This window comes from Talpa occidentalis, unplaced genomic scaffold (genome assembly GCF_014898055.3).
Source record: "Talpa occidentalis isolate TD23 unplaced genomic scaffold, MPIMG_talOcc4v2.1 talOcc4.7, whole genome shotgun sequence".
In the NCBI taxonomy this organism is placed as follows: Eukaryota; Metazoa; Chordata; class Mammalia; order Eulipotyphla; family Talpidae; genus Talpa; species Talpa occidentalis.
The window spans coordinates 78,251,502-78,279,441 of NW_023605083.1; the positions used below are offsets into that span (position 1 = coordinate 78,251,502).

At 43.7% G+C, this 27,940-nt stretch overlaps 1 long non-coding RNA gene across 1 annotated transcript; it reads right to left on the minus strand.

The window, feature by feature from the left end:
• Nucleotides 1–3,962: 3,962 nt before the first annotated feature.
• Nucleotides 3,963–27,931, minus strand: LOC119232609 (uncharacterized). Its single transcript, XR_005122166.2, has 3 exons — nucleotides 27,851–27,931; nucleotides 19,963–20,067; nucleotides 3,963–9,393 (listed from the first exon to the last, which is right to left on the minus strand). It is a non-coding gene; the product is annotated as an uncharacterized LOC119232609 (long non-coding RNA).
• Nucleotides 27,932–27,940: the final 9 nt, after the last annotated feature.

Consider the following 27,940-nt stretch of genomic DNA (forward strand, 5'->3'; position numbering starts at 1 on the left):
CCTGCGCCCATTTGGACAGGTGCCTCAGGCCTGTTGTGACAGGTCCTGTCTGAAGGTGTCTTTCCACACTAGTCTCTGCAGCAAGCGGAATGGAAGCCCAAAGAGACATGCCATGAAAGGCCAGCCCCTCAGCCATTGAGGCCTCTCCTGTCCTCTGGGAGCCATCCTTGGTGGGGAGTGAGACCCGTGAGTCCTTCCTGAGCTCCCCAGTCCCTTTCAGATTTCTTAGATGTCCTTGAGAGGGTGTGACCCTTCCCTGCTTGAGCGCTCTGCTCCTCTGGGAACCTGACGTACTCTTAGGAGCTGCAGGTGGCTTGTCGGATCTGGGCTCTGGTGTTGGGCTGTCTGGGGAACCTGGGGGGCCATGCTGGTGGCTGGCCCCAAATGTCTCCTTCACACTCTGCTTGTAGCAGGCAGTGGGATGAGAACTGGGTCTTGCAACTATTTCTGGGCCACCCTGGGCCACCTTGTACCTGCCCACACGACCCACTCTGTTCACAGTGATCCACACTCAGAGGGAGACAGGGCACAGTCTCACTACTGCTCCATTGCCCAGGAGGGTCAGACCCTCCTCTGGGGCAAGTGGACATGGTCCTCAGCACCTCCCTGCACTCCCACCACACCCCTGCCTCAAGACCTCAATCCTTGTCATCATGGAGAGAAGGGATCCCCAGCCAGGTGCCACCTATTCTCAGAGACATGGGGGTAGATTTCTCCTGATTCTGGCTCAGGCCAGCACCCCAACTCCATGCAGCCACCTCCCACACTTGTTGAGGCCTGAGGGGAATTTCAGCCTGTGCACACCTGTCCCTTAGAACAGCACCAGTTCAAGCAGAGAGAAACAGGACACAATGGCTGAGTCAGCTCCTGGCCTGAGTCAACTCCTGGTCTTGTTCATCTTGGCAAGTTCTCTCTCTTCCCATTGTTTTTATCAGTAGGGTGATGTGAAACCCTAGGGTGCACAAGGGTCTAGGATGAGGACAGGCAAGCCCCACAGCGGTCAGCCTCCCTCCACGGTGCCATCCCACTGAAGTCAGAGCAGACACTAAGAAGAGGGAACCTGACCCTGCCCGTCCACACAGACAGGGGCCACCACCACATCTCAGGGCTCCAAAAATGTATTTTGACAAACAAATATTGGGATGTTAAAACAACTGTAATATACAGATGTGCTCATACGTGTATCCACTGTACTTCTGTGCATGGTACACAACTGACCCTGGAGGAAGCATTTTCATTGGGAAAGCTGGGAGAAGTGTGATGTTGATGGACATAGTGCCTTGGGCAGTGGGGGTGGTGGCGCAAGGCCCTGGCACCCTGGACCTGTGCTGGCAGCGTCTGGCTTGGGGCCTGGGTCCCTGCATGGTACCTCCATTTTCTGCTCCACTCACTAATCTTCGGGCAGCTGTGGCCTGAGAGCTGTCCACTGTTGCCACGCTCCGAGAGGAGTCAGGTGAGCTGCGACCCTCACTCTCCTCCCTGGGTCCTCTGCGGCCATTACTGAACTCGGGCTTGCCTCTCGGCAGCCTCCCTCAACCCCTAGGTCATTCCGTCTGCGCCAGAGCCTGCCCACCCCGTTATGTGAAGACCTGAAAAAGGACCATTCTTTCCTGCCCAGTAGCAGGGGCCGCTGAGGCACCGTGGCCACCACCAAGGGTCCCTGCCCGAGCCTCCTGGGAGGCCTCACCGGCAGGTGAGGGGGCTGGGAGGGAAGCCACCCAGGTGGGGGTGGGAACTGACATGTATTATCAAGTTCTCCCTCAAAGGCCCCAGTGGGTGGGACTCCCAAGGGCCTGATCAACTTGCCTTTTGAGCCAGCCAGATTATGGAAAGGGTGAAGGTCGAACATTTTCCACTCGAAAAGACTGAGGAACTTGAGTATTTTCAGGGCAAATACCACTCATGCCTCACCCAAAGCCTGCTGGTATGTTCTTACAGGAGAGTTCGGGTGAGTGGGCTAAGCACAGACCATCCCAGGGAGGCGTTCTTGTTACATACCTCCCCAGTGAGGAGACCAAGAGTCCGCCCCAAGCCTCTTGCTCCTTACAAGCCCCGGACTGTCTGGGAAAGTACAAGGCATGGCTGGTCCCAGCTTGGAGAGATGACCACCCCGGGGGACCTGACCATGTGGAATCTGCCTGAACTTCCTGACCAAACGGGCTTGGAGGGGTCTTCTGGGGGCACCTAGGCGAGGGCCTCATTACCCTTCTTTTGACAATGACCTTCAGGCTTGGGATTCCCAAAAGTCCTGGGAGCTTTAGGGGGTTACTTTGCTGGTGGATTCTATGATGTTTTTATGCACAGGAGCTGAAGTCCCAATTTCTAGCTGCTTCTGCAAGTGGTGACATTGCACGTTTGAATTGCCATTGGTATGAAGAAGGGTGAAATATTACGGGCAGCAAGGCTGATTAAACTACTTGTCTCTAGCTGGACTTGGAGGACCCACGTCCCTGGCCACCCACTGCTGGTCCACTCCTGCTGTGTGTCCCTGCCCGCAGCACACATTTCCTAGCCTGTCTTCTGTGCCTGGAATCTGGGAGGTGTCAGGGCTCCATCTCATCCCATGAGCCTCCCCCATGGCTCTGTGCCTGAGGTATGAGCCCTGGCATCCTTGGAATTGGGAGTAGGGACTCAGAGTCAGGAGAAATAGGGTGACACTCAGTCAAGCTGACCTACAGCCACTTCCCTTTCAAAACTCAATGTTTCTTTCAGCTTCTATCCCTCCCTTTCAGCTCCTTTTGATGCTGAGAAATGAGAATAAAAGAGAGATGGGATCCATTTCTCACTGTCCTCTCTAGCTGCAGACAGTCAGTGCACATGAACGTGACTTTCCACATTGCTTCTCCCTCTCCTCATTTCTAAAGTGTTCCTTCGTGGAATATCACAAAAAGGATCTTCTGTGTTAGACCCATCATAGGTCTCTCCAGCCCTACCCAAGAAACACAAATCCTCAGACCTCCAGGTGCTGAGCTCCATGAGTTCAGATAGGACCTGTTTCCGCTGACCAGCGCTCTACTCTGTCCTGCTCAGAGGCTCCAGGGTCTCTGCACAACCCCCAGACCCCATTAACCTCAGATGAGGATAAGCTGGCCGCACACACCCGCCACAGCAAGGCACCTGGGGGACAGTGCTCAGGGCCTGGCTTCCCTCAGAGGTCACCCCTCTCAGGCACCCTGTCCCTGGGCGCCATTTGGGACTTTGCCCTGGAACCTCTACTGACCTGGACCCCTGGTCTGACACCTTCAGACAGAAATCCTAGTGAGCCACTCACACCCCGGCTGGCCTGGCTTGTCTCCAGGATCATGAGGTTCTATTCTTTCCTGAGAAAAGATGATCTGTTCTCTCCCTTCCCAGGAGTCTCTCACATGACTGTGGACAGAAGAGAGAATCCTGTGGCACTGGGTCGGGCCCAAGGGCTTCTTACCTTCCTGGAGTTTCTGTCCCTCCAAGGTGGTGGTAAGGATGGAGTACTCTGGAGGCAGGCAAGTAGCAGGAAGTAGAGCCCCCACCCACACAGGAAGACGAAGATGGGATCCGTCACCCAGCCACTGCAGTTGGAGCTCAGCCCACAAGGCACAGCGCTCTTCAGAGACAAGAGATAATTCTCCATGGTCTGAATCGCACAGCTGCTCTTGAGCAATTGAACCCTGGGAGTGCACTTGGGGCCTAAACCCAGGCCCTCATCATAGGCTCCTGAGGACAAGGGGGTGAGAGTCAGAGGAGGAGGGGAAATCCCAGCCCCTCCCTTAGTTTGCTCCACCCTCTGCTGACCCTTCAATGCCGCCCCTTACCCTGTTGAGAGTCCACAGTCACAGTCACGTCACTGGTCATTCCACCTGGAGCCCAGTTGTTCCTGGATCCTTTGCCATCGCTGCTTGAGCTTCATCAATTTCATATCTTTGGAAAATCTGGGGTTGCTCCTGGAAGTTTTACTTATGTCTCAGGGACTATACTCTCAGGAAACTGTCTTAAAGGCCACCTTTTCCCCATAATGGTTTCATTGTCCCTCATAATGTCCTTTCATTGATGCAAACTCAGAATATAAATTTCCTTTATATTTATTTGTGAACTTTGAGGGAAAAAAATACAAACTTTCATTGCAGTTAATCTCCATTCTCTTTAACAAGAGAATAATTGAATAATTGCCCAAAACTTAGAAAGATAAAGACATAAACAATTAAAATATTCAAACCTTCTCTCTCTCTCTCTATATATATATATATATATTCATAAGTTTCTAGAATTTTTGCTTCTGAAATTAATAAAAGTTAAACTGAAAATATTTCCAACACTCTGTACTCATAGACATATGTCACAGCCCCCCACACACACACACTCAAACACAATCCTCTAAAACATCCTGCATTTTCAAATAAGAATCAAGCATTTCAGTTCAAAAGGCCTCCTGCAGTTACTCTTGTAAGTGGGACTGCAAGCAGCTCTTTGAATATCTCATCCTTCCCACCAAATTTCCTGATTAGAAGTTTGATCATTCTTATTGTGGTCCCTCTGGATATGAAGAACTGTTTTACTCTTGCTATTTAAAAATTAACCCTTTGTTTTCCCACAGTCTGTCCTATAACAGTTTGACTATGAGACAAAAGGTGGATTTCTTTGTTTTTATCTTGCTAGAGGTAAACATTGTCTGTGGATTAATCGTTTTCATCATATTTGTTAAGTTTCCAGCCAGTAATTCTACAACATTTTATTTTCTTTTCCTTCCTTTCTTTCTAGCACTCTCATTCATATGCGTGGTGTGCCTAAGGATGTCTCACAGGACAGTTTTTTTCAAACTCTTTTCTCTTTGTTCTTCAGAATGCTTAATTTTTATTACTCCACCTTCAAATCTGATGATTCTTTTTTCTGCATTTCAATGTGCTGTTGAACCCCTCCAACCAGTTTTTCATCTCTGTTTTTGTCATGTTCATTTCCAGATCTCCCCCCCCCTTCAATTCACACATGCCCACACCTTACCTCTCCAATTCTCCCATACCCTCCTCTCTCTCCCCTGCTCACTCAGGTAACCATTAGCTTCATCTTGATAAGTTCAAGATTTGTTCCAACTCTTCAGTACAAAACAAGTGTTTTGTGTATTTATATTCCACAGATAAGTGAAAGTGGTATCTGCCTTTCCCTGTTTAACTTGTTTTACTTAACATAATCCCCTCAAGGTCCACTGATTTTCTTTTATCCCCAAATGCAAATATTTCATACTTTAAAGAAGATCTAACCTCAACCCTTCAAAAAATCATTGAACAGTAAGGAAATTTCCATATCACATTTTAAAAGGCCAAATTAGCTTGGTCTCAAAACCAAACAATGACAGTACAAATGGAAAACATAGGTCAATATCTCTGATGAACATAGATGCAAAAGTCCCCCAGAGAATTTTGGCAGATTAATCCAGCAATACATTAATTGAATAATTCATCATGGCCAAGTAGATTTAACTGCAGAGATACAAAATTGTTTCCTATACATTATGCAAGCAACGACATTCACCACATCAACAAGGGAGAAAATTCACATGGTCATTTCAATAGACACAGAGAAAACATTTCACAATTTCCACACCCATTTATCAGTGAAGTTTCTCATAAATTGTGAAGGGGACATATCTCATCATAATAAATGCCATATAGAGAAAAGCACACTTAGTTAAAAAACTGAAAGATTTGGGTTCTCCCTGGTGGTTCAGGGGTTAAAGACACAGCATATCAAGTTATCTCAGCCACTGCAACATGAGTTCGATCCCAGGCCAGGGAAATACCCACATGGTGCAGCAGACCTTTCCTATCTTGCCTGCTGCAACCCTCAGCAGTGTATTTTATTTTATTTTATTGGAAAAAATCATTTTTTTTTCATTTTATATAATTTACATCATTTTTTCATTTTGTACAATGTGTGCCTCTTCATCTTGGTTATAGTTTCGGTAAAATTCCCACCATCCTTGTTTTGATCTGACTCCTTTCTCCCCTGCCCCCACAGTGTGCCTCTGGTTTATAGTTGCCTGTTGATTTTGATTTTCACTATATTAAATTAGTCTTTTTCCTGATCCCTTATTTGGGTTTACTAAATTCCTGCTGTGAATGAGACCATCTAGCATTTTTCTTTCTCTTTCTGGCTTATTTTACTAAGCATGATTCCTTCCAGCTCCATTTATGTTGCTCTTCTCCCCACTCTGTCTCTGGCGAATCATCTCATCCACCACTCCACAGGCCTACACCCAGATCTTGTACGCATATTAATTTAAAAATACTGAAAGGTTTTCCCTAAGAATAGGAACAGGACAGGTATGTCGGGATCTCATCAGTGATATTCAACAAAGTACTGGCAGTCCAGTCAGCACAGTCAGTTAAGCAATGGATAGAAATAAAAGGAATCCAAATCAGAAGTGAAACCAACAATATTTGCAGTCCTAAGATACTTAACCTGTCCTTTTTGTCCCTGACCACTTGGGACTCAAGGATTGCCAAAGCCTTGAGACTCTCAGCATGGTCACAACCTGGGTCCCTTTGACAGCCCCTTCCCAGCCCCCTATCAGGTGCACTATTCTGGGTAGCACTAGAAAACGACAGGTGGAGGCTGGTAGCCCAGGTCAGCCAGGGGCAATGGAAGGAGACTGGGATACGGGTGCCCATGCTGCCTGTCCTGCCTGGGCCTCCTGGTTCCTCTTCTCTTGGCCATAGCTTGGGCCTCCTGTCTTGTGCAGCCACCTGAGGATGCACCATGAAAAGGGCACTGCCATCAGCCCTTAGGTCACGACCCCCTGAGCAATGGGTGGAAAGCAGCATCTGCCAGAGCCCACCAGCATTCAGGGAAGTGTGTGGAAGTTGCTACTCCTGCCATGTCCCTGTCAGCTTCTCTGACCATGCACTCCTTACCTCTGGCCTCCACCCACTCATCAGGACCCATGTTTTCCTTACTTTCTGTTAGTTCAGAGTCATACTGACCGCTTCTGAGCCATCATACACTCCTCGTCCCCTGGAGAGCCTTTGCCCCCATTTACCTGCTCCTTCACCTCGCCACTCAGCGCCCCCTGGTTCAGAGGCCTGGCCTCCATCTCTGATGGCCTTTGCTGGCCACCCATCTCCAGGCTCCAGCTTGACTCTTCCTCAGTGTGACTCGTTGTCACTGCCAATGGGCACTGCCCCATACTCTTCTCCCATATCCCTTGGACACAGTCTCCCATCTAAACCATCTCAGGCCTAGGATGCTCAACCCGTCCTTTTACGTCCATGTCCTGGTGGGATTCCAGAAGGGCCAAAGCCTTGAGCCTCTCAGCGTGGTCACATCCTGAGTCATTGAGAGGGGGCCTTCCAATCCCCTAACCAAGGGCCCCATTCTGGGACAACACTAAAAACCACCAGGTGGAGGCTGGTAGCCCGACTTTCATCATCCCTGACTCCCGGAAGCTGAGAGTGCAGCTGAAAGGACAAAGAAGCAGCAGAAGGGTCAGTCACCTAAATTCTTCAGGGAATATGCTCAAGTCGCTGGATGACACAGAGGATATCATGGGTGGCCCGCCATTCTGGAGCATGAAAGACAGATTAGAGCAGCTGCTGGGTGCTAGAGAGCTACCATGTCCTGAGATTTTGGGGGACCACTTACAGAAAACCTTGGGATCTATGAATCTGCACAGTGAGTCCTTAATGGATCTGTCATGGTCTCTGGATCCCCAGATCTTCCCTCCATTCTGTTGGAACAACTGTTTAATGTCTTACCTGGGCAAATTCATGAAGTAGTAGTAGCTTCACATCACTCTCTGGTCCAGCCCTTAGTCCAGTCCCCTGTGGTCCAACCCCAACACTAAACTCCTTCTGCAGCCCAATCATGGGCTGGATATAAGGCTCAGGTTGAAACTCAGCCCCACTTCTAATGCTCCTTTCCATTCCCACCAACTTCACGACCAATCTAGAGGGGTTGCTGTAGGGTATCTAGCCCTGTGGCTCAGAACAGGTCACAATCCTTCATGCCAATGACAATACAAAACCTGCAATGTCACCTCTAGCAGAAGCTGCTAGGAAGCAGGAATTCAGCCTCTGTGCATAAATAATTGCAAGAAGCCACCAGGAAAGCCACCAACATCTCCCAGCATTTTGGGGACTCCCAGGCTTGAAGGTCATTGTTAAAAGGAAAGATAATGAGGCCCTTAAACAGTTGCCTGCAGATAACACAGAAATCATCCTGGAAGCCCATTTCATCAGGAAATTCTGGCAGTCTCTAAAGGGTCAGATTCCCCTGGAAGGTCATTGCTCCAGGCTGGTGACCAACATGCCTTTTCCCTTCCCAGACAGTCCACCCTCCCAAGGAGCCTGGACATGAGTCTCCTCCGCCAGCGAGTTACACAACTGCCTGACTGCAGTTGTCTGTGCTCAGCCGGCTCACTAATACAAGTTAGTGTGAGGCCCAGGAGGCACTTGCCCTTCAGAATACTGAAGTTGCTAATCTCTTCAAGTTGAAAAAAGTTCCAGCCTCAGCCCATCTGCAGTCTTTCTTTTCTAGCTTAGCCTTCTGTGTATCAGGGATGGGCTCCAAAGGCAAGTTAATTAAGCCCTGGTATCAAACCCTACACCATTAGAAGCACAGCTTGATAATAAAATATCAATTCCAACCTCACTGAGGTGCCTTTCTTCCCAGCCCCCTTTCCTGCCAATGAGGACTCCCAGAAGGCCCAGGCAGGGACCCCATGTGGTGATGACCACAGCACCTCAGAGACCCCTGTTACTGGACAGGAAAGAAGGGCCCAATCCCAACCTTAACGTACCCCTTGGTGGGCAGGCTCTGGGGCAGATGGAATGTCCTGGGGGTTGAGGGAGGCAGCCTAGAGCCAACCCAAGTTCAGTAATGGCCACAGATGAGCAAGGGAGGAGAGTGAGAGTCTCATCACCAGACTCCTACCAGAGCGTGGCAACAGTGGACCTCATGTTAGGATCCCAATGTGCAGAGGTCAGACAGCAACTTACATGTGAAGGGATCAAAGATGTCCCTGCTGGTAAGGAACCATGAAATTGAGTCACACCAGCAGTCACCTGAGTACCCACATCCAACCCAGGGGATCCAGAAAGAGCCCCGCAACACCCAAAAAAATCTACGGAAGCAGATAGGGAAGAATCATGTCTAGAGGTGTGGTTCAGGAAGGGCCAATATCAGAGGTTTACAGCGTCTCAGAACCAGTCTCCAGGCTGCGTCCCTGCTGTGCTCCTTCAGGACTGTGCCACTGACAGGCATCCCCAAGACTGCCAGGCTGAAGAGTTCCCTGCTGCAGACACCTGGCTTCTCAGGTATCAGCCATTTTCCGAGCTTAACCGGTGGAGACGGGCCAGGATCTTGGGGGCGGGATGCATCTCATCCAAATGAGAGAGTTGCCAAAGGCAGCACAAGTCCCAGCACCTGTGGAAAAGTAGCAGGGGTCAGACTCATGCACCCACTCATGAGGAAAAACATTCCTAGCGGTCCCAAGAAGAAGAACTAAAGTTGGCAGGACAGAGGGCTCTAAATCCAGAGAGATGCGATACCCTCTTCTGGGTGAGGGCAGCGACCCCAAGAAGCAAGCCCTGCCATCTCCTGCAGAGCGACAGGCACCTCAAGAAGTCCCATCAGGAAATAATGAGCAACTTTCTGCTGTGGGTCTTTCCTGGCAAAGACAAAACAATGGAAGACACCCAGCAAGCCTGCCGCCACCCCTACCCAGCTCCTCGGACCACCCAGAAACAGTTCACTGAGGGATGATGAGGGTGCTAATGCCCTGGAAAAGAAAATGGACCTTCACCAAGGTCATCCTCCCTCTGAGAGACTCCAGGCCCCAGAGGGTGGGCATTTGTCCTGCCACAGAGCTCTCACCTATCAGAGCAAAGGAGAGGGATGAGCAACAGCCCCTATGCTCACCAAGGCAGCTCTCAGGTCCATAGCTGCCCTAACAGGAGTGGGTGGAGCAGAAGTAGGGAGGTGCCACCCAAGGACCCAGGACACCAGCCAGACCCTGACAACACAGGTCCAGGGTGCCTGGGGCATCAAGCCACCACCCCCACACCCTAAGGCACTCTTTCCATCAAAATCATGCTTCTCCCAGGTTTCCCAATGGGACAGATTCCTCCAGGGACAGATGCACACCATGCACAGTACGTGGTGACGCATGTGAGCATGTCTGCAGAGTAAAGTGGTTTTAGCATCCCAATATTTCTCAAAATACATGTTTGGTCCCCTGAAATATGGTGGTGGCCACTGTCTATAGAGACGGGCAGTGGTCAGGTTCTCTTTTGAGGCCCCTCTCTGACTTCATGGGATGGCACCTTGGGATTTCACAGCACCCTACTGAAAGAATTGAGGAAAGCAGGTAGAAGTTGACAATATGAGCAAGTTTCTTAAGACACAGGCCAAGAGAGGGTCTGGCATCATCTCCTGCTGTCTCTCTGCCTGAGCTGGTGATATTTCAGGGAGGATAGAGCAGAAACCGAAATTCCTCTCAGGTTTCAACAAGTGTGGGAGATGTCTGTATGGAGCTGGGGTGAAGGGTGCTGTCCTCAAGCCAAAATGTAGGAGTACTCTGCCCCCATGCCTTTGGGAGAATAGTGGACATCTTCCCGGGACCTCTTCTCTCCTAATGACAAGGATTGAGGGTAAGAGGCAAGGTCTGTTGGGATTGCAGGGAGGTGCTGAGGATCATGTCATCAATTGCAGCAGAGGGTCTGACCTTCTTGGGCAGTGGAGCAGGGATGATCCTAAGTGCAGTCCCGTCTGACTGTGGAACACAGCAAATAGAGTGGGAGGTGGGTGATGGAAGCAAAGTGGTTCTGAGTTGCTCATAGTTAGTGCAGTGAGGGAGGCTGGCACATCACTGCATTCAACAAGCAGAGAAGGGAGGAGACATTGGGGGCCCAGCAAAACCACAGACCCCCTAAGGTCCCCACAGACTACCACCAGCATCCAGAGCAGACTTGCCTCCTACAGCTCTCAAAATAGGTCAAGTTCCCGGAGAAGCAGAGCCCTAAAGCAGGGAAGTTTGATGTCCCTATCAACAGACCTCTGGAAAATCTGAAGGGGGACAGGGAAGCACAGTAGGTACTCACAGCCTCATGCTTTCACTTAACACCAAAGACAGCTCCCTGGAGACAAATTGAGACCTCATGTGTTGAGTTAATTTCTCAGAAAGTGGCAGAGGCCCAAATAGCACCATGACAGATTCCCACAGTGACCACCAACAGACTCAAAGGGAATCCTGCCAGAGATCTCTGACTCAGGTGTGCAGGTGCCTCTGACACAGTCCAACACTGAGACCCCTAAAGGCTCACACAGAGAACCCCAATCAGAGCTTGCATGCAGAGACCTCATGGGTCACCGCTAAGTGCCTGAGTGTCCTCCATGTCTGGTCCTACACAGAGGTTGGACTTAGACAGCGAGCACAAGAAGAAGAGTATCAGTGACTGTGCACCCCTGAGACTCGGATCATGGCAACAATGGACCTGACATTAGGGCCCCGATGTGCAGAACTCAGAGAACATGGGGGGGATGTGGACATCAAAGAGGTCCTTGCATTGGAGGTCACCATTAAACCCAGTCACTTCAGAAATAACCTGGGGAGTCACATCCATAGCACGAATATGGACCTTAAGAGATCAAAACCTCCAGGATCCAGGAAGAGCCTCACACCAACAAACAGTTTATACAGCAGATGCAGGAGAATGATACTCAGAACCAGACACTGACAGTGTCCCAGAGCCAGTCTCCAGGATGCCTTCTTGCTGTGCTCCTTCAAGGCTGTGATGTGCTTCTTGAAGTCCACCAGGCTGATGTATTCAGTGCAACAGACCCTTTGCCTTCCCCAGGATCAACCAACGTCCAGAGGGCGACCAGTGGAGACTGGCCAGCTTCTCAGGGGATCGATGACTTCTCATCCAAAGGAGACAGAAGCCGGGGTGGCTTGAGCCCCAGTGCCTGTGGTAGCAGAAAAGGAGCCGAGGCCAGACATGTGCCCCTACTCATGAGGGGAAAAGTTGCAAGAGGTCCAAACACAGACAACAAAATGAAAAAAAAAAATTGCAGGACAGAAACCTTCTGAAGCAGTGAGATGAGTCATTCTTCACTGGGTAAGGAATCAGAGTCCCCAACAAGCAAGCCCTTCCATCTCCTGCAGATGAAGGGACAGACACCTCAAGAACATCAGGAAAAAAAAGAAGAAATTTTCTTCAGTGGATTTTCCTTCGCCAAAACAAAGGTCCGGAAAATGCCCAGCAATATCATAAGCATCAAACCACCATTGCCTAGAGCAGAGACCAGTGAGAAGCAGCTCCTTTATGGGTGACTGGGACACTGATGCTCAAGCACTCATCAGGCTTCTTGGGCATATCCTAGAGGGGAAAATGGCCCTTCACCAAGGTCATCCTGATTCTGGCAAAGGGAGACTCCAGGACACAGGGGGTGGACATTCTCACTACCACATGTTTCTGTTGTTTCAAGAGCAAAGGAGAATTATGAGTAACAGCCCCTAAGGTTACCAAGTCAGATCTCAAGGCCAGAGTATTTGTAACAAATGGGAAGACCCAGAAAAAGAGTCTTGCCACTGAGGCAGTCCAGGCCTCCAGTCAGAACCTTCCAGACAGGTCTAGGGTCCTATGGGACTCAGGCCACCACCCTCAGTGTTCATGGCACTATCTCCTTCATAATCATGGCTCTCCCACCTTTCCTTGGAGGACCACTTCCCTTTTCAGTCTGCAGAAACTATGATTTTTTTTGTCATGTGAGCATATCTTCTAATATTAATGTCATTTTTCTGTCACATTATTGATTTTCAAAGGAAATTTTTTTTCTCATGTGAAGTGGTAGTGTCATCTGTCACTGGGGAGGGGAAGGAGTTAGGGTTCACTCTTCTGGGGGCCTGCGCTGACATCAATAGGGATGCCACCATAGGGGGAGGCTTTCCACAGGGAGCCAAGCCTGTCTTCACCAAATACAACATTTGCTGGTAGGATTTCATATTCCCCTACTAAATAAACAAAGGAAAGCAGACAGAACTTGCCATAATGAGCAAGACTTCTTAAGAAACACGCCAGAGAATGGGTCCTCAATGCTTTCCTTCTTTTTGCTTGAACTAGTGCTGCTGTGTGGGAGGAATGTGCAGAAGCTGATATTCCTCATACCTCAACAGCTATGGGAGATGTTTTCTCTGTGTCATCAAATGTGACATTTCTGACACATATCTTTGTGGAAATAGATGACCCTGAACGGGGTCCCTTCTCTCCTGATGAAATGGACAGAGGTTATGAGCATGGGTGTGGTGGGAGTGATGAGAGGTGCTGAGGACTGTGTCCACCTGCCCCAGAGGAGAGACTTGCCCTCCTGGCCAGTGAAGCAAAGGTGAGACTATGTGCAGTCCCCAGAAGACTGTGGAAAACAGAGTGGGAGGCAGTGGAAGGAAGCAAGGTTGCTCTGGTTTGCCAGGAAGTAGTCCAATGACCCAGTTTGGGTATCTCACTGCATTCTACTAGCAGAGAGCGGTGGAGACATTAAGGGACCAGCAACTCCACATGGCCCCCTATAGTCACCACACAGGTATCCACCAGCATCCAGAGCAGACTTGCCAACTGCAGCTCCTCAGAGAAGGTTAAGTTCCCCAAGAAACAAAGCCCTCAAACAGGGAAGCTTGATGACCCTCTCAAAGGATCTCGAAAAAGGCGGAATGGGACTTTGCAACTCATAGGGACTCTCAGCCTCCTGGTTTTCACTTGCAACCAAGGACAGATCCCAGGCAACCAGGTGAGAATTCTGAAGTTGAGACACTTGCTTGATCTGAATTCATCCCACCACGAGGGTAGTTTCTTGTTTGTGTCTTCTTTTATTTTCTTTAACAGGTTTAAATACATTTCAATATGCAATTCCATTTCTTCCTTCATTATGTTTATTCCCAGGCATTTCATTTGTTTTGTTGTGAATGTAAATGCAACTGCATTCCTTATTTCCCTTTCCTCTGATACATTTTTTGCTTACTGAAATACAACTGATTTTTCTTTGGTTTTGTATCCTGTAACTTTAATATACTCATTCACCTGAAAATCTTGTGAAGAGCTTTTTTTTTTCTAATTATATTAACATATCATCTTGAATTTTGAAAGTTACACTTCTTTTCCTATATGGTTCTCTTTATGTCTTTTTCTTGTCTATTATTTCAGCTAGAACGTCCAAACCCTTGAATAACAAGGGTTCTAGTGGACACCCTGTCTTGATCCTGATCTTAGTGGCAATGGATATTATGTAATGACCACGAGGACAATTCTTCACTGTGTGAAAACTGTTACTAGTAGTTGTGCACCAGAGATTCACCCAAAATTATAAAGCAACATGAATAGACCTAAACAACACATTGACAGTAACACAATACAGAACATCTCAACCTACTACTTAACACCAATGACTTCATAATCAAGACAGAAAATGAACAAAGGGACAACAGCCTTCATAGAGTATTGGATCAGATGGAAGAAAAGTACAGAAAAGTACACTTTCCATTCCAAAAGAAATGGAACACATATACTTCTCAAGTGCACACGGGACATTCTCAGGGATTGATCATATGTTAGGACACAAAATATATCTCACAAATATATGGAACTTAAACTTACATCCTGTATTACATCGTGTATCCTTTTGATCACACAAGGATAAAGAACCACAAGAGGAAAGAACCACTTAGTGAAACATGGAAATATCGAAACATGGAGGGGCTAAACAAAAATAATGAAATCAAAGAACTTGACAATTATTTTGAGACCAATGAATATGGAAAATAAAGTTCTAGGTCCTCCTAATACAAAAGGAATTTTAAGAGAGAAATACATGATAATAGAGGTCCACATCAATCAATAAAAAAAGTCTCTAATAAAAAACCCCACTTAACAACTGAAGGAACTAGGATATGAAAATCAAATGAAAGTAAAAAAATCAGGCATTGAGTAAATAACAAAAATTAGAGCAGAATTAAATGAGATAGAAACCAAAACATTGTTGCAAATTATCCATGAAATGAAGAACTGGTTCTTTGAAAGTATATGCAAAATGATTAAGCTCTTGTTACACTACAAAACAAGAGTATAAACCAAATAAAAGAATAAGAAAGGAAAGATGGCAAACAATAATGCAAAGTATCTTAAGAGGTAATTCGAAAATGCACATGCAAGCAAATTGGATAATGTTTAGAATCACAACTTTCAAAACTCAACTGAAATAAAACACAGCTTGAAAAGAATACATGCAAGCCAAGAAATCAAAGAGTAATCAAAAGTCTCCCCAAGAACAAAAGCCCAGAAGAGATGGCTTCACTAGATAAGTCTCTCAAACTCTTAAAGAAAACCCAATGCAAACCCTCAAACTCTTCTAAAGGAATTGAAGAGTGAGTTATATGCCAGTTATATGCCATTTTATAAGGCCATGATTAGCTTAATCTCACAACCAAACAAGGGCAGTGCAAGGAAGGCTGACTGTGGAACAACATCTCTGATAAACACAGATGCAAGAAGATCTTGGGAGATCAAATTCAGCAATATAATGTATATAAATTGTATAAAATACATATACTAGACATAAGACCTGAAACCATAAAATATATAGAAGGAAATATAGGCGAAACACTACGGGATTTGCACATCAAAGACATCTTTACAGACACATCACCCAAAGCAGTGATAGTGAAGAGAAAGATAAACAGCTGGGACTACATCAAATTAAAGAGCTTCTGCACAGCAAAAGAGACAATAACAAAAACAAAGAGAAACCCCACCAACTGGGAGAACATTTTTGCACCCAACACTAATGATAAAGGACTGATCACAAAAATCTGCAAAGAGCTGATGAGACTCAGCAACAACAAAGAAAATAATCCAGTCAAAAAATGGGCAGAAGAGCTAAAAAGAAACTTCTCTGAAGAGGAAATGCAAATGGCCAACAGACATATGAAAAAATGTTCAACATCACTTGTAATCAGGGAAATGCAAATCAAAACTACCATGAGATACCATCTCACACCAGTGAGAATGGCACATATTAAAAAACTAGCAACAACAAATGTTGGCGAGGATGTGGAGAAAAAGGAACTCTTGTGCACTGTTGGTGGGAGTGCAAACTGGTCCAACCACTATGGAGAGCTGTGTGGAGATTTCTGGACCTACTAAACATAGAGCTTCCATATGATCCAGCAATTCCACTCCTAGGTATTTACCCAAAGGACACAGAAACATCAATTCCAAAGAGCACCTGCACTCCTATGTTTATAGCAGCACTGTTTACAATAGCTAAGCTTTGGAAACAACCCAAATGCCCAAAAATAGATGACTGGATCAAGAAGATGTGGTACATATATACCATGGAATATTACTCAGCATTCAAAAAAGATAAACACATGCAATTTGCAGCAACATGGATGGCACTGGAAGGGATCATGCTCAGCGAAATAAGCCAAAAAGAAAAAGAAAAATACCGGATGGTCTCACTCATAGCAGGAATCTAGAAAACTTAAATAAGGGACCAGGAAAATGAATATAAGAAAGTGAAAATCAAAATCAACAAAAAACTATGAACCAGAGACACTTTTTGGGGGGTGGGGGGGCGGGAGGGGAAGGATTGGGGTCAGAATGGGGCGTTTGCAATTGTATGGGGAATATAAAAATAAAATACATATACTTTACATATGTACTAAGAGACTCATCCACCATACCAAGCAGGTTTAACTCCTGAGATGTGAAGTTGTTTGAAAATCCACCAATCAATGCCATTCACCACTACAACAAAAAGAGAGATAAAAATCATATGGTCATTTCTGGGCCTCCCCAGTGGCACAGCGGTTGAGCACTGGGTTGTGAAGCTGCCCGCAGACTCTGCAGCGCCAGTTCTATCCCCAGCCACCGGGCGAGGATCCCACATGGTGCGCAGACCTCTCCTGCCGCCCGCTGCTCCCCTCAGCAGTGTACTTCATCACTCTGCCTGTTCTGTTCCCCACTGTGACTCTGGTGAATTGTCTCACCCTCCTGCGCTTCTGACTGTACCCAATGTTTGTATAAATAAATAAATAAATCTTTTAAAAAAAATCATATTGTCATTTCAATACATGCTGAAAAAACATTCCACAAGATTCCACACCCACTTATGATAACAACTTTCAATATGTTGGGAATAAAAGGAGCATATCTCAGCAATATCAGTGATGAGGCGGTTAAGAGGGGCCCCTAGGATACCTGCAGCAGATGGATCTTAGGACAGTAAAGTTTTGGAAATCTGGTTTCTTTCGTATGCCAGTGGATACTGGAACCCTGATTGGGGATGCCCTAAATTGGACCATCAGTTCTTTGCCACCACCATTTTAAAAATAAATACCATGTGTAATGAGCATACCGTAGGACACTGACATCCCACAGCTAACATCAAACACAATGGTGAAAAACTGAAAGGATAGCCCCTCAGATCAGGAATAGGACAAAGATGTCCACTCTCATCCCTGCTGCTCACCAAAGTATTGGCAGTCCTAGCCAGGGCAACTAGGCAAGAGAAAGATACAAAAGGAATACAAATTGCAAAAGAATAGAAACTATCACTATTTGCAGATGATGTGATGATATCCATAGAAAATCCAAAGACTCCACCAAGAGGTATTGGAAATAGTGCAGTAACATTAATGTGCTATTTTCCATATGGAGTAACATTGATGTGCTATTTACTATGTGCAAGCTATTTTCTATATGCACTTTTCGTATATGCAAACATTAATGTGCTATTTTTTATATATTCTATATAGAGAATAGGGAAATGGAAAAATAATCCCATTTCCAATCCTCATCTGTTTCTACCAATGCCTGCATGGGAGACCCCACAGCCCAGAGGAGCCCAGAGTAGGTGCCAAGCACACTGTGCACTTGCTACTGTGAGACAGATGTCAGCGTCTACTCAGTATCCCCAGGTATTCAAGGACAACAGATCTGTGAAAGCAAAAAGAGAGCTGCCTCCACACTGCTATGTGTTAAGCTTTAAAAACTGTCAACAGATTTTATGTTCCAAACTTTTCAAGTAAGGCGCAGGTGACAACTGACATTTGCTCTATGTCTGCTGACACAGGATTATTATAAAATTATGTTCAGATATTTTGCTTGCAGATGCGTATATGTGAGGATCAATATTTTTAAAACTAAAATATTAGGAATGATCAGCACATTAAATAACTGGGTTACATATCTGCTTCAAGGCAAATAATCTTTTCAAAAGATTATTTGAAATACCAAGGAGAAAAACAGAGATGGCACAGTCTTATGGCACTGCTGCCAGAAGAGTCCTACGGTATGCTCATTACACATGGTATTTATTTTTAAAATGGTGGTGGCAAAAAACTGATGGTCCAATTTAGGGCATCCCCAATCAGGGTTCAAGTATCCACTGGCATATGAAAGAAACTAGATTTCCAAAATTTACTGCCCTAAGATCCATCTGCTGCAGGTACCCTAGGGCCCCTCTTAAGCACCTCATCACTGATATTAACAAAAGGACAGCAGCTGCCAGTCAGTGAAACCAGGGAAGCAACTGCCAAGTTTTTCTGGAATTCTGCTCTTCTCCCACTTTCTCCTGTGAATGCTCCAGGAGCAACGAGAAACCCAGTGCTCCATCTTTGCACCCTAGTCAATGCTGCCTTGGCAGCCAAAGTTTTAGAAGTTTGATTTGGGGCCTCCCCTGGTGGCGCAGCGGTTGAGAGCTAGGTTGAGAGGCTGCTGGCAACCTCAGTGACACCGGTTCGATCCCCAATTCGATCCCTGCCATCTCAGGGCAAGGGTCCAGCATGGTGCGCAGACCTCTCCTGCCGCGCCCACTGCTCCCCTCGGCAGTGTACTTAGGTCCTTCTCTGTTCTGCTCCCCGCTCTGGCTCTGGTGAATTCTCTTACCCTCCCGCACTTCTGACTGTACCCAGTGCTTGTATAAATAAATAAATAAATCTTTAAAAAAGAAGAAAAGAAAAAAAATAGAAGTTTGATTTGGACAACGTCCCTCCCAGTCCCCATCTCCTAAGCATTCTGGCCCAGGTCATAGGAACTGGACTGTGAACAACCCAATGGACAGAAGGGACTCTGCAGTCAAACCTGCTCTTCCCCTCTCTCCCAGGCTACAGTGACTAGTGCTCCCAGAGTGAGTGGAAGGAAAGTGACCCCTGTTAAGACATTCCACCTTCACAGTTCCTATGCCAATCAATGCCATCACCACCACAACAAAAAGAGGGCCTGAGCTGCATCCCTCACCATACAGGACACATCAGCATCCCATTAGGGGTTGGGGAAGGGACAAGGTTTTCCAACTCTGAATTTTCTATATGAAGCCCACAGGGAAAATATCATTTGGGCTTCAGAAACAGCTGTGCTTGACCCCAAGCAACTCAGGGAATCCTGCATGTGGCTAATCAGAATCCAGCAGTCTCCATGCTTTTGTGAGAATGCTTTTCACACCTAGCAGTAGGTAGAGGCCAGTAATAAGCTTTATCTCTGGGTACTGACTTAATCCCCGGCTTCCCCTATTTTACCTTCCCTGATAATTCAGTCCCCTGAGATTACACAAAATATTTTAGCTTATATATTTAAGCCACCACATGCTATTTTTGAAAGATATAGAAACCATAATCATACACTGAATAATAATTTTTAGAAACATTTCAATCTTTAATTTCTTACCTATATTTAACCTTTATTTTGCGTAGAAGAACTGGAGTGTAGGCCAGAGGTGCGGGGTAGCAGGGGTGCTGGTGAGACGCTTCACCAGAGACATGGTCGGGAGCAAAACAGACAGATTTCCCAAAACATACTTCTAAGGGGAGCCTCGGGTGAGACAGAGAGGTCTGTGACCATATGTTGTTTAGCTCCCTGTCCGGGCATGGAAATCAAGCCAAATCAGAGATAGTGCTGAGATTGAACCACTCACTGGGCCACCAGTGAGGACCCAATTTCTTACCTGGATGGTGAGGTCTGATGGCTCCTGTAACTTGCTAGTTTTAGAGAAGTTTGATTATCCAGAGTATTTAAAAAATCTTCCAAAATAAGACGGGTAAGCAGGAGCCTAAAGTGAGTTTGAAAGAAAAACCAAGAAACGAAGTCAACATTTTGAATATCTGAACATAAAATGTAATGACCTGCAACAATGCCTCCCAGGACCTTTAACCTATTTATGAATTCTTTTTTTAAAGATTTATTTATTCAAAATAGCACACCACAAAAAGAAAACCATCTACCAGATTGCAACGACAGTAACTTGGAAGAACTTCTGAGCCTTCCAGATAGAGAATTTAAAATTGCTGTGATTAAAAAACTGACAGAAGTCATAAAGGAAAACAATGATAAGGGGAAAATAATTAATGACCAGAAGAATGAAATTGAGTCCCTAAAGAGGGAAGTAAAAGAAATGCAGGAGATCAAAGAATTAATGGAGACGCTAAAGAACTCTGGGAAAAGCAGTGAAAGCAGAATAGATGAAATGGAAGAACGAATAAGTACTCTTGAAGACACAGAAATAAAAAGAACTAAAACAGAAAAGGAAGGAGAAGTACGAAGGAAAAAGACCGAAGAAAGACTTCGGGAACTATCTGACTCCATGAGGAAAGGAAATATAAGAGTTATAGGAATCCCAGAAGGAGAGGAGAGAGATGTAGGAACAGAGAAAATATTCATGGATATAATTGAAGAGAACTTCCCAAACGCTAAGAAGGATCTGAAAATTGATATACAAGAAGCAAGAAGAACACCAAACTTCCATGACGAAAGGAAAAATACAGCAAGACACATAATAGTAAAGCTCCCAAGAATCCAAGACAAAGAAAAAATAATGAAACTAACAAGAGGGAAGAAACAGATAACATTCAAAGGGAAACCAATCAGACTGACATCAGACTTCTCTGAAGAAACACTACGGGCAAGGAGAGAGTGGAGGGACATAGTCAACAGACTCCAAGAAAACAGATGCCAACCAAGAATACTCTATCCCGCAAAGCTCTCCTTCCTCTTTGAAGAAAGAATATGGACCTTCCCAGACAAACAGAAACTCCGGAATTTCATTGCAACTAAACCCCCACTCCAAAAAATACTACAAGGAGTCCTAAAGCCAGAACCTCAGAGGGACGAATAACAACAAAAGAAGGCCAAAGAAAGTTATTAAAAGAATAAATAAATAAAATCAAAGGAAAGACAAACACAATGGCAAATTCAGATGCTAACATATCAATACTAACTCTAAATGTAAATGGACTAAACTCTCAATAAAAAGACACAGAGTTGCAGGCTGGATTAAGAAACAAAACCCAACCTTTTGCTGTCTCCAGGAAACACATTTAGCTGCAAAAGATAAAAATAGACTCAAAGTTAAAGGATGGAAAACAATTCTACAAGCAAATGGACCAAAAAAGAAGGCAGGAACAGCTATACTCATATCAGATAAAACAGATTTCAAACTTAAAAAGATAAAAAGAGACCCCAGTGGTCATTACATTATGATCAAGGGGATAATACTTCAAGAAGAAATAACACTCATTAACATATATTCACCAAACGAAGGAGCACCAAAATATATCAGACAACTATTGGCATCTCTGAAAACAGACATCAGAGAAAACACATACGTAGTGGGAGACTTCAACACACCACTATCAACAATGGATAGATCAACAAGACAAAAAATAAGTAAAGACACTAAAGCTCTAAATAAGGATCTAGAGTGCTTAGGCTTAACAGACATATATAGAACACTAAACCCAAAAAAATCTGAGTATACATTTTTCTCAAGCGCACACGGATCATTCTCTAGGATCGATCATATACTGGGGCACAAGACAAACATCAACAGATACACCAAGATTGAAATCATACCAACCATCTTTTCTGACCATGAAGGCATCAAACTAGAAATAAACCATAAAGAGAAGGCAAGGTATTCTCCTACCTCGTGGTGATTGAAACCCACACTACTGGAAGTCCACTGGACTAATGAGGAGATCAAAGAAGAAATTAAAAAATTCTTTGAATTGAATGACAAGGAGGACACCAATTTCCTAAATGTATGGGATGCAGCAAAAGCAGTAATAAGAGGAAAATATATAGCAATAGATGCTCACATCAAGAAACAAGAAAGAACTCAAAGAAACAACCTAATCTCGAAACTCAAAGATCTAGAAAAAGAACAACAAAAAAGCCCCAAAACCAGTAGAAGAAAAGAAATAATAAAAACCAAAGCAGAAATAAATGAAATCGAAACTAAAAAAACAATCCAAAAGATCAATGAAACCAAGAGCTGGTTCTTCGAAAAAATAAATAAAATAGATAAACCCCTTGCCAGGCTCACAAGGGCAAAAAGGGAGAAAGCACAAATAAATAGGATAATAAATGAAAGAGGAGAAATCACAACGGACACAGCAGAAATCAAAAGAATTATTAATAACTACTATGAACAGTTATATGGAAACAAGTTTAACAATCTAAAGGAGATGGACACATTCCTATAACTCTACAATCACCCAAAGCTAGATAAAGAAGAAATAGAACACCTAAACAGACCAATTACAAGCAGCGAAATTGAAATGGTAATAAAAAACCTCCCCAAAAACAAAAGCCCAGGACCTGATGGATTTACAAATGAATTCTACCAAACATTCAGAGACGAATTGGTACCTATCCTTCACAAACTCTTCCAAAAATTGAGAAGGAAGGTATAATACCTAACACGTTCTACGAAGCCAACATTACACTAATACCAAAACCGAACAAGGACAACACAAAAAAAGAAAACTATAGGCCAATCTCCCTAATGAACACTGATGCAAAAATCCTCAATAAAATTTTAGCTATCAGAATCCAACAGTGTATCCATAAGGTAATTCACCACGACCAAGTAGGATTCATTCCAGGGACACAAGGATGGTTTAACATCCGAAAATCAATCAACGTTATCCAACACATCAACAAAAAGAAATATAAAAATCATATGATAATATCAATAGATGCTGAGAAAGCTTTCGACAAAGTGCAACACCCATTCATGATAAAAGCCCTTGAAATTCTTGGGATACAAGGAACGTACCTCAACATCATAAAGGCCATATATGACAAGCCAACAGCCAGTATCATTCTCAATGGTGAAAAGCTGAAAGCAATTCCATTAAGATCTGGAACAAGACAAGGATGTCCACTTTCACCACTGCTTTTCAATATAATACTGCAAGTCCTAGCCAGAGCAATAAGACAAGAGAAAGACATCCAAGGAATCCAAATAGGAAAAGAAGAAGTCAAACTATCACTCTTTGCAAATGATATGATAATATACATAGAGAACCCCAAAAACTCCACAGAAAAACTAATTCAACTCATCAATCAGTTCAGTAAAGTGGCAGGATACAAAATCAACACGCAAAAGTCAGTAGCCTTCCTATACACAAACAATAAATCTGAAGAAGAAGAAATCAAAAAAATCATCCTTTTCTTATTGAAACAAAAAAAAATAAAATATTTGGGAATAAATCTAACAAAAGAGGTAAAGGACCTATACAAAGAAAACTATAAAACACTGTTAAAAGAAATAGAAGAAGACACAAAGAAATGGAAAGACATCCCCTGCTCATGGATTGGGAGAATAAACATTATTAAAATGGCCATCCTACCAAAAGCAATATACAGATTCAATGCTATTCCAATCAAAATTTCAATGTCATTCTTCAAAGAAATAGAACAATTATTGATGAAATTCATATGGAATCACAAAAAACCCCGAATAGCCAAAGCTCTCCTGAAAAAAAAAGAAGGGAATGGAGGCATCACACTCCCAGACTTCAAACTCTACTACAAAGCCATAATCATCAAAACTGCATGGTATTGGAACAAGAACAGACATACAGACCAATGGAATCGAATAGAAAATCCAGAAATAAACCCACAGATTTATGGTCAACTAATCTTTGACAAAGGAGCAAAGACTATGCATTGGAGCAAAGAAAGTTTGTTCAATAATTGGTGCTGGGAAAACTGGGTCGCTACATGCAAAAGAATGAAGCTTGACCACTACCTCACACCATATACAAAAATCAACTCAAAATGGATTAAAGAACTAGACATAAGACCTGAAACCATAAAATACATAGAAGGAAATATAGGCGAAACACTACGTGATATGCACATCAAAGACATCTTTACAGACACATCACCCAAAGCAGTGATAGTGAAGGCAAAGATAAACAGCTGGGACTACATCAAATTAAAGAGCTTCTGCACAGCAAAAGAGACAATAACAAAAACAAAGAGAAACCCCACCAACTGGGAGAACATTTTTGCACCCAACACTAATGATAAAGGACTGATCACAAAAATCTGCAAAGAGCTGATGAGACTCAACAACAACAAAGAAAATAATCCAGTCAAAAAATGGACAGAGGAACTAAAAACAAACTTCTCTGAAGAGGAAATGCGAATGGCCAACAGGCATATGAAAAAATGTTCAACATCACTTGCAATCAGGGAAATGCAAATCAAAACTACCATGAGATACCATCTTACACCAGTGAGAATGGCACATATTAAAAAAACTAGCAACAACAAATGTTGGTGAGGTTGTGGAGAAAAAGGAACTCTTCTGCACTGTTGGTGGGAGTGCAAACTGGTCCAACCACTATGGAGAGCTGTGTGGAGATTTCTGGACCTACTAAACATAGAGCTTCCACAGGATCCAGCAATTCCACTCCTAGGTATTTACCCAAAGAACACAGAAACATCAATTCCAAAGAACACCTGCACCCCTATGTTTATAGCAGCACTGTTTACAATAGCTAAGCTTTGGAAACAGCCCAAATGCCCAAAAATAGATGACTGGATCAAGAAGATGTGGTACATATATACCATGGAATATTACTCAGCGTTCAAAAAAGATAAACACATGCAATTTGCAGCAACATGGATGACGCTGGAAGGTATCATGCTCAGTGAAATAAGCCAAAAAGAAAAAGAAAAATACCGGATGGTCTCACTCATAGCAGGAATCTAGAAAACTTAAATAAGGGACCAGGAAAATGAATAACTATAAGAAAGTGAAAATCAAAATCAACAAAAACTATGAACCAGAGACACTTTTTGGGGGATGGGGAGCGGGAGGGGAGGGATTGGGATCAGAATGGGGGGATTGCAATTGTATGGGGAATATAAAAATAAAATTCATTAATTAAAAAAAATAAATAAATAAATAAATAAAAGAGAAAAAAATAAAGATTTATTTATTCAAATTATTTATTTATTCGTTTGTTTATTTACTTATTTATACAAGCACTGGGTACAGTCAGAAGCACGGCAGGGTGAGAGAATTCACCAGAGCCAGAGCAGGGAGCAGAGCAGGCAGAAGGACCAAGGTACACTGCTGAGGGGAGCAGCGGGCTGCAGGAGAGGTTTGTGCACCATGTGAGACCCTCCTCCTGTGGCCAGGGAGCAGCACCAGGGAGGTCCTATTTATGAATTCTTAACCTTTCTTTTGAAGGACTATTGTTTATGTTCATTCCCTTTTTCCATTTCTAAGAGTAAATTTCTCCTACACATGAAGAATCTCCAGTAAGGCAATTTAAAAATCCTTAGTAAATTTTTTTTTTAAATCTGGTGAAGAATTAGTTAGACGATAGAAACTATCAGATCGTTTATGTAACTTCAATGTATGTGTACTGGCGGGAAATAGCTGTAAATAACATTTCACAGATTCACAAGCCTTCTACTACCCCAGTCTACCATGATGATGTGCATAGCTGTAAAGCAGTTCCCACAATGCTTGAAGACTTTTGCATATCGTACTGTATTTTCTATATCCCAAGCCACTTGAAATCCTTCATGGAACATGGTAGAGAACAGTGCTCAAAAGTACAGCAGATTTCTTTCCTACCAGAGTTCCCCAAAAGTATGGAGTGTTTGCCTGCCAACAGGCATAAGGTAATTTAATGAAAATAACCATGTTAGATGTTCTCAGCTGAACATTTGCAGGATAAAGACCAGGTTGACTGTTGTTTTATATTTTGTATCACTAACCACACTAAGTATATGTGGAAGCTTCCAGATATCAACTAACTCAGATAGTTGGTTAACATGGTGATATAGAGGAAGAGTTTATTATTGCCAATTATTTAAAAGACGTATTTAGAAACATAAATATAAATTTTCAAACATTAGAAAGTGATGATGTTTCACCATTTTGTTTTTTTTTAATTAATTGATGTCATTTTACTTATTTATATACCTGTTAGTTAAGTACAGTATGACAAAGGACTGAACTTTAATTTCTTTACAGTAAAAGCTGTCAAGATTCCTCTCTAATTCTTACTTCCTTTACATCCATCTAAAAATGTTTCGTTATACCTTAAATGTACTATGTAGTTGTCAAATTATCAAATACATAATGTACAAAATATCTAGGATTATAGCAAAAGTGAGAACAGTCTCGCCACACACACTTCTTTCACAGACCTCCTAAGACTACAATTTACATCCTAAGAGTTCTCTGAGGTACTCGGCAAAGCTTTCATCTGTATTAACAAAAATGGAAATTAAGTTGATTCACTGTAGTCTAAAAAAATTTGGTAATGTTTAACAAGGAAACTGCTGACAAATCTGTATGTAAACTTTCAAGACAATGCACTAATAAGTTTAAAACTACATATAAATTAATTACATACACACATTTCTTTCCTTTTTGGGTATACAACAAGATTACTCAAATTGTAAACACACGGTGAATAAGGAAGGTCCCATGAATCTCTTTAAAATGACTTACAATATGCTGACCCCTCCTAAATATAATTCATTTTAAAAAGGAGGAGGAGTCTGGTCTAAATGTCATTTTGGTACACTCAATAATTACTGTAGTGGGCAAACATCCATTACACAAAACATCACCCTAAAAAGTTAAGATGCTGTCTAATAAAATAACAAAAATCACAACTGTCACTTCTGTTCCCCCTGGGAAATATTACAAATACAAGACCATTTCTCAAGTCTCCCTCATGGTCATTTTTAAGGTATGAGAAGTCACATAATCAAATGTACTCTTCAGAGAGGCAACAAGTGACAATAGAAAACTGTTACTTTCCAAAGAAGACTTCAATTTGAGTAGCTCTTGTCTTAGTCACTAGAATTAACCTAAGACTGGAAGTGCACCCCACATTTGTTTCCCACACCAGTTTTCAAGAAGACCTAATGCATCTGGCATTGGAAGACACCATTCTCACGCCAGCCAGTAAACAGCAATTTTTAATTTGTAAAAAGCTATTGAAAGAAAAAGGAAATTCACTTGAATTAAAGTAAGCTCTATCTGCATGCGGTGTTCTGCCTGTTCTCTTCACCATCCCTACTATCTAACCTGTGCTCTCCAGTACCATGACCACCAGTTATCAAGTGGTCTGTTTAGGTAAACATGAAATTGAGTTTATTTAATTTAGACTTGTGTCATTCCAAGTGTCTGATAGTCACATATGATTAGTGGTTACAGTACTGATCAGAGAAAATGCAGACACTTAGATTAGGACAGGGAAGCTCAGCCAGTAGTCAAATGATGAACATTCCCGAAGACTGACACTTTACTTCACATCATCTTACATACCTGAAATAGTGAGCTTTTCAAAAAAACTCCTAACTCCTCTTACTATAAAAATCTCAAACAGTCGTACCTCTACAATTTAGAAAATGGCTCCTACAGAGAAGAATGCCAATTTCATAGTCCTTAAATCCTAAACCATTACCACACCTGAGAAGAGGCAAACCGCAGCGTAGTGTAACTCTTTCCCCTATTACCTCCCGCACAGACCCATGGACCAGTGTCCCTAGAAAGTCCCTGGACTGACCTGTCCCGTCTGTTCCCACCACCGTTTGACCTTCAGCTCCAACTCTGGAGTCCGAGGACCAGGCTCCTTCCCCTGCGCCCTCCCCAGGTC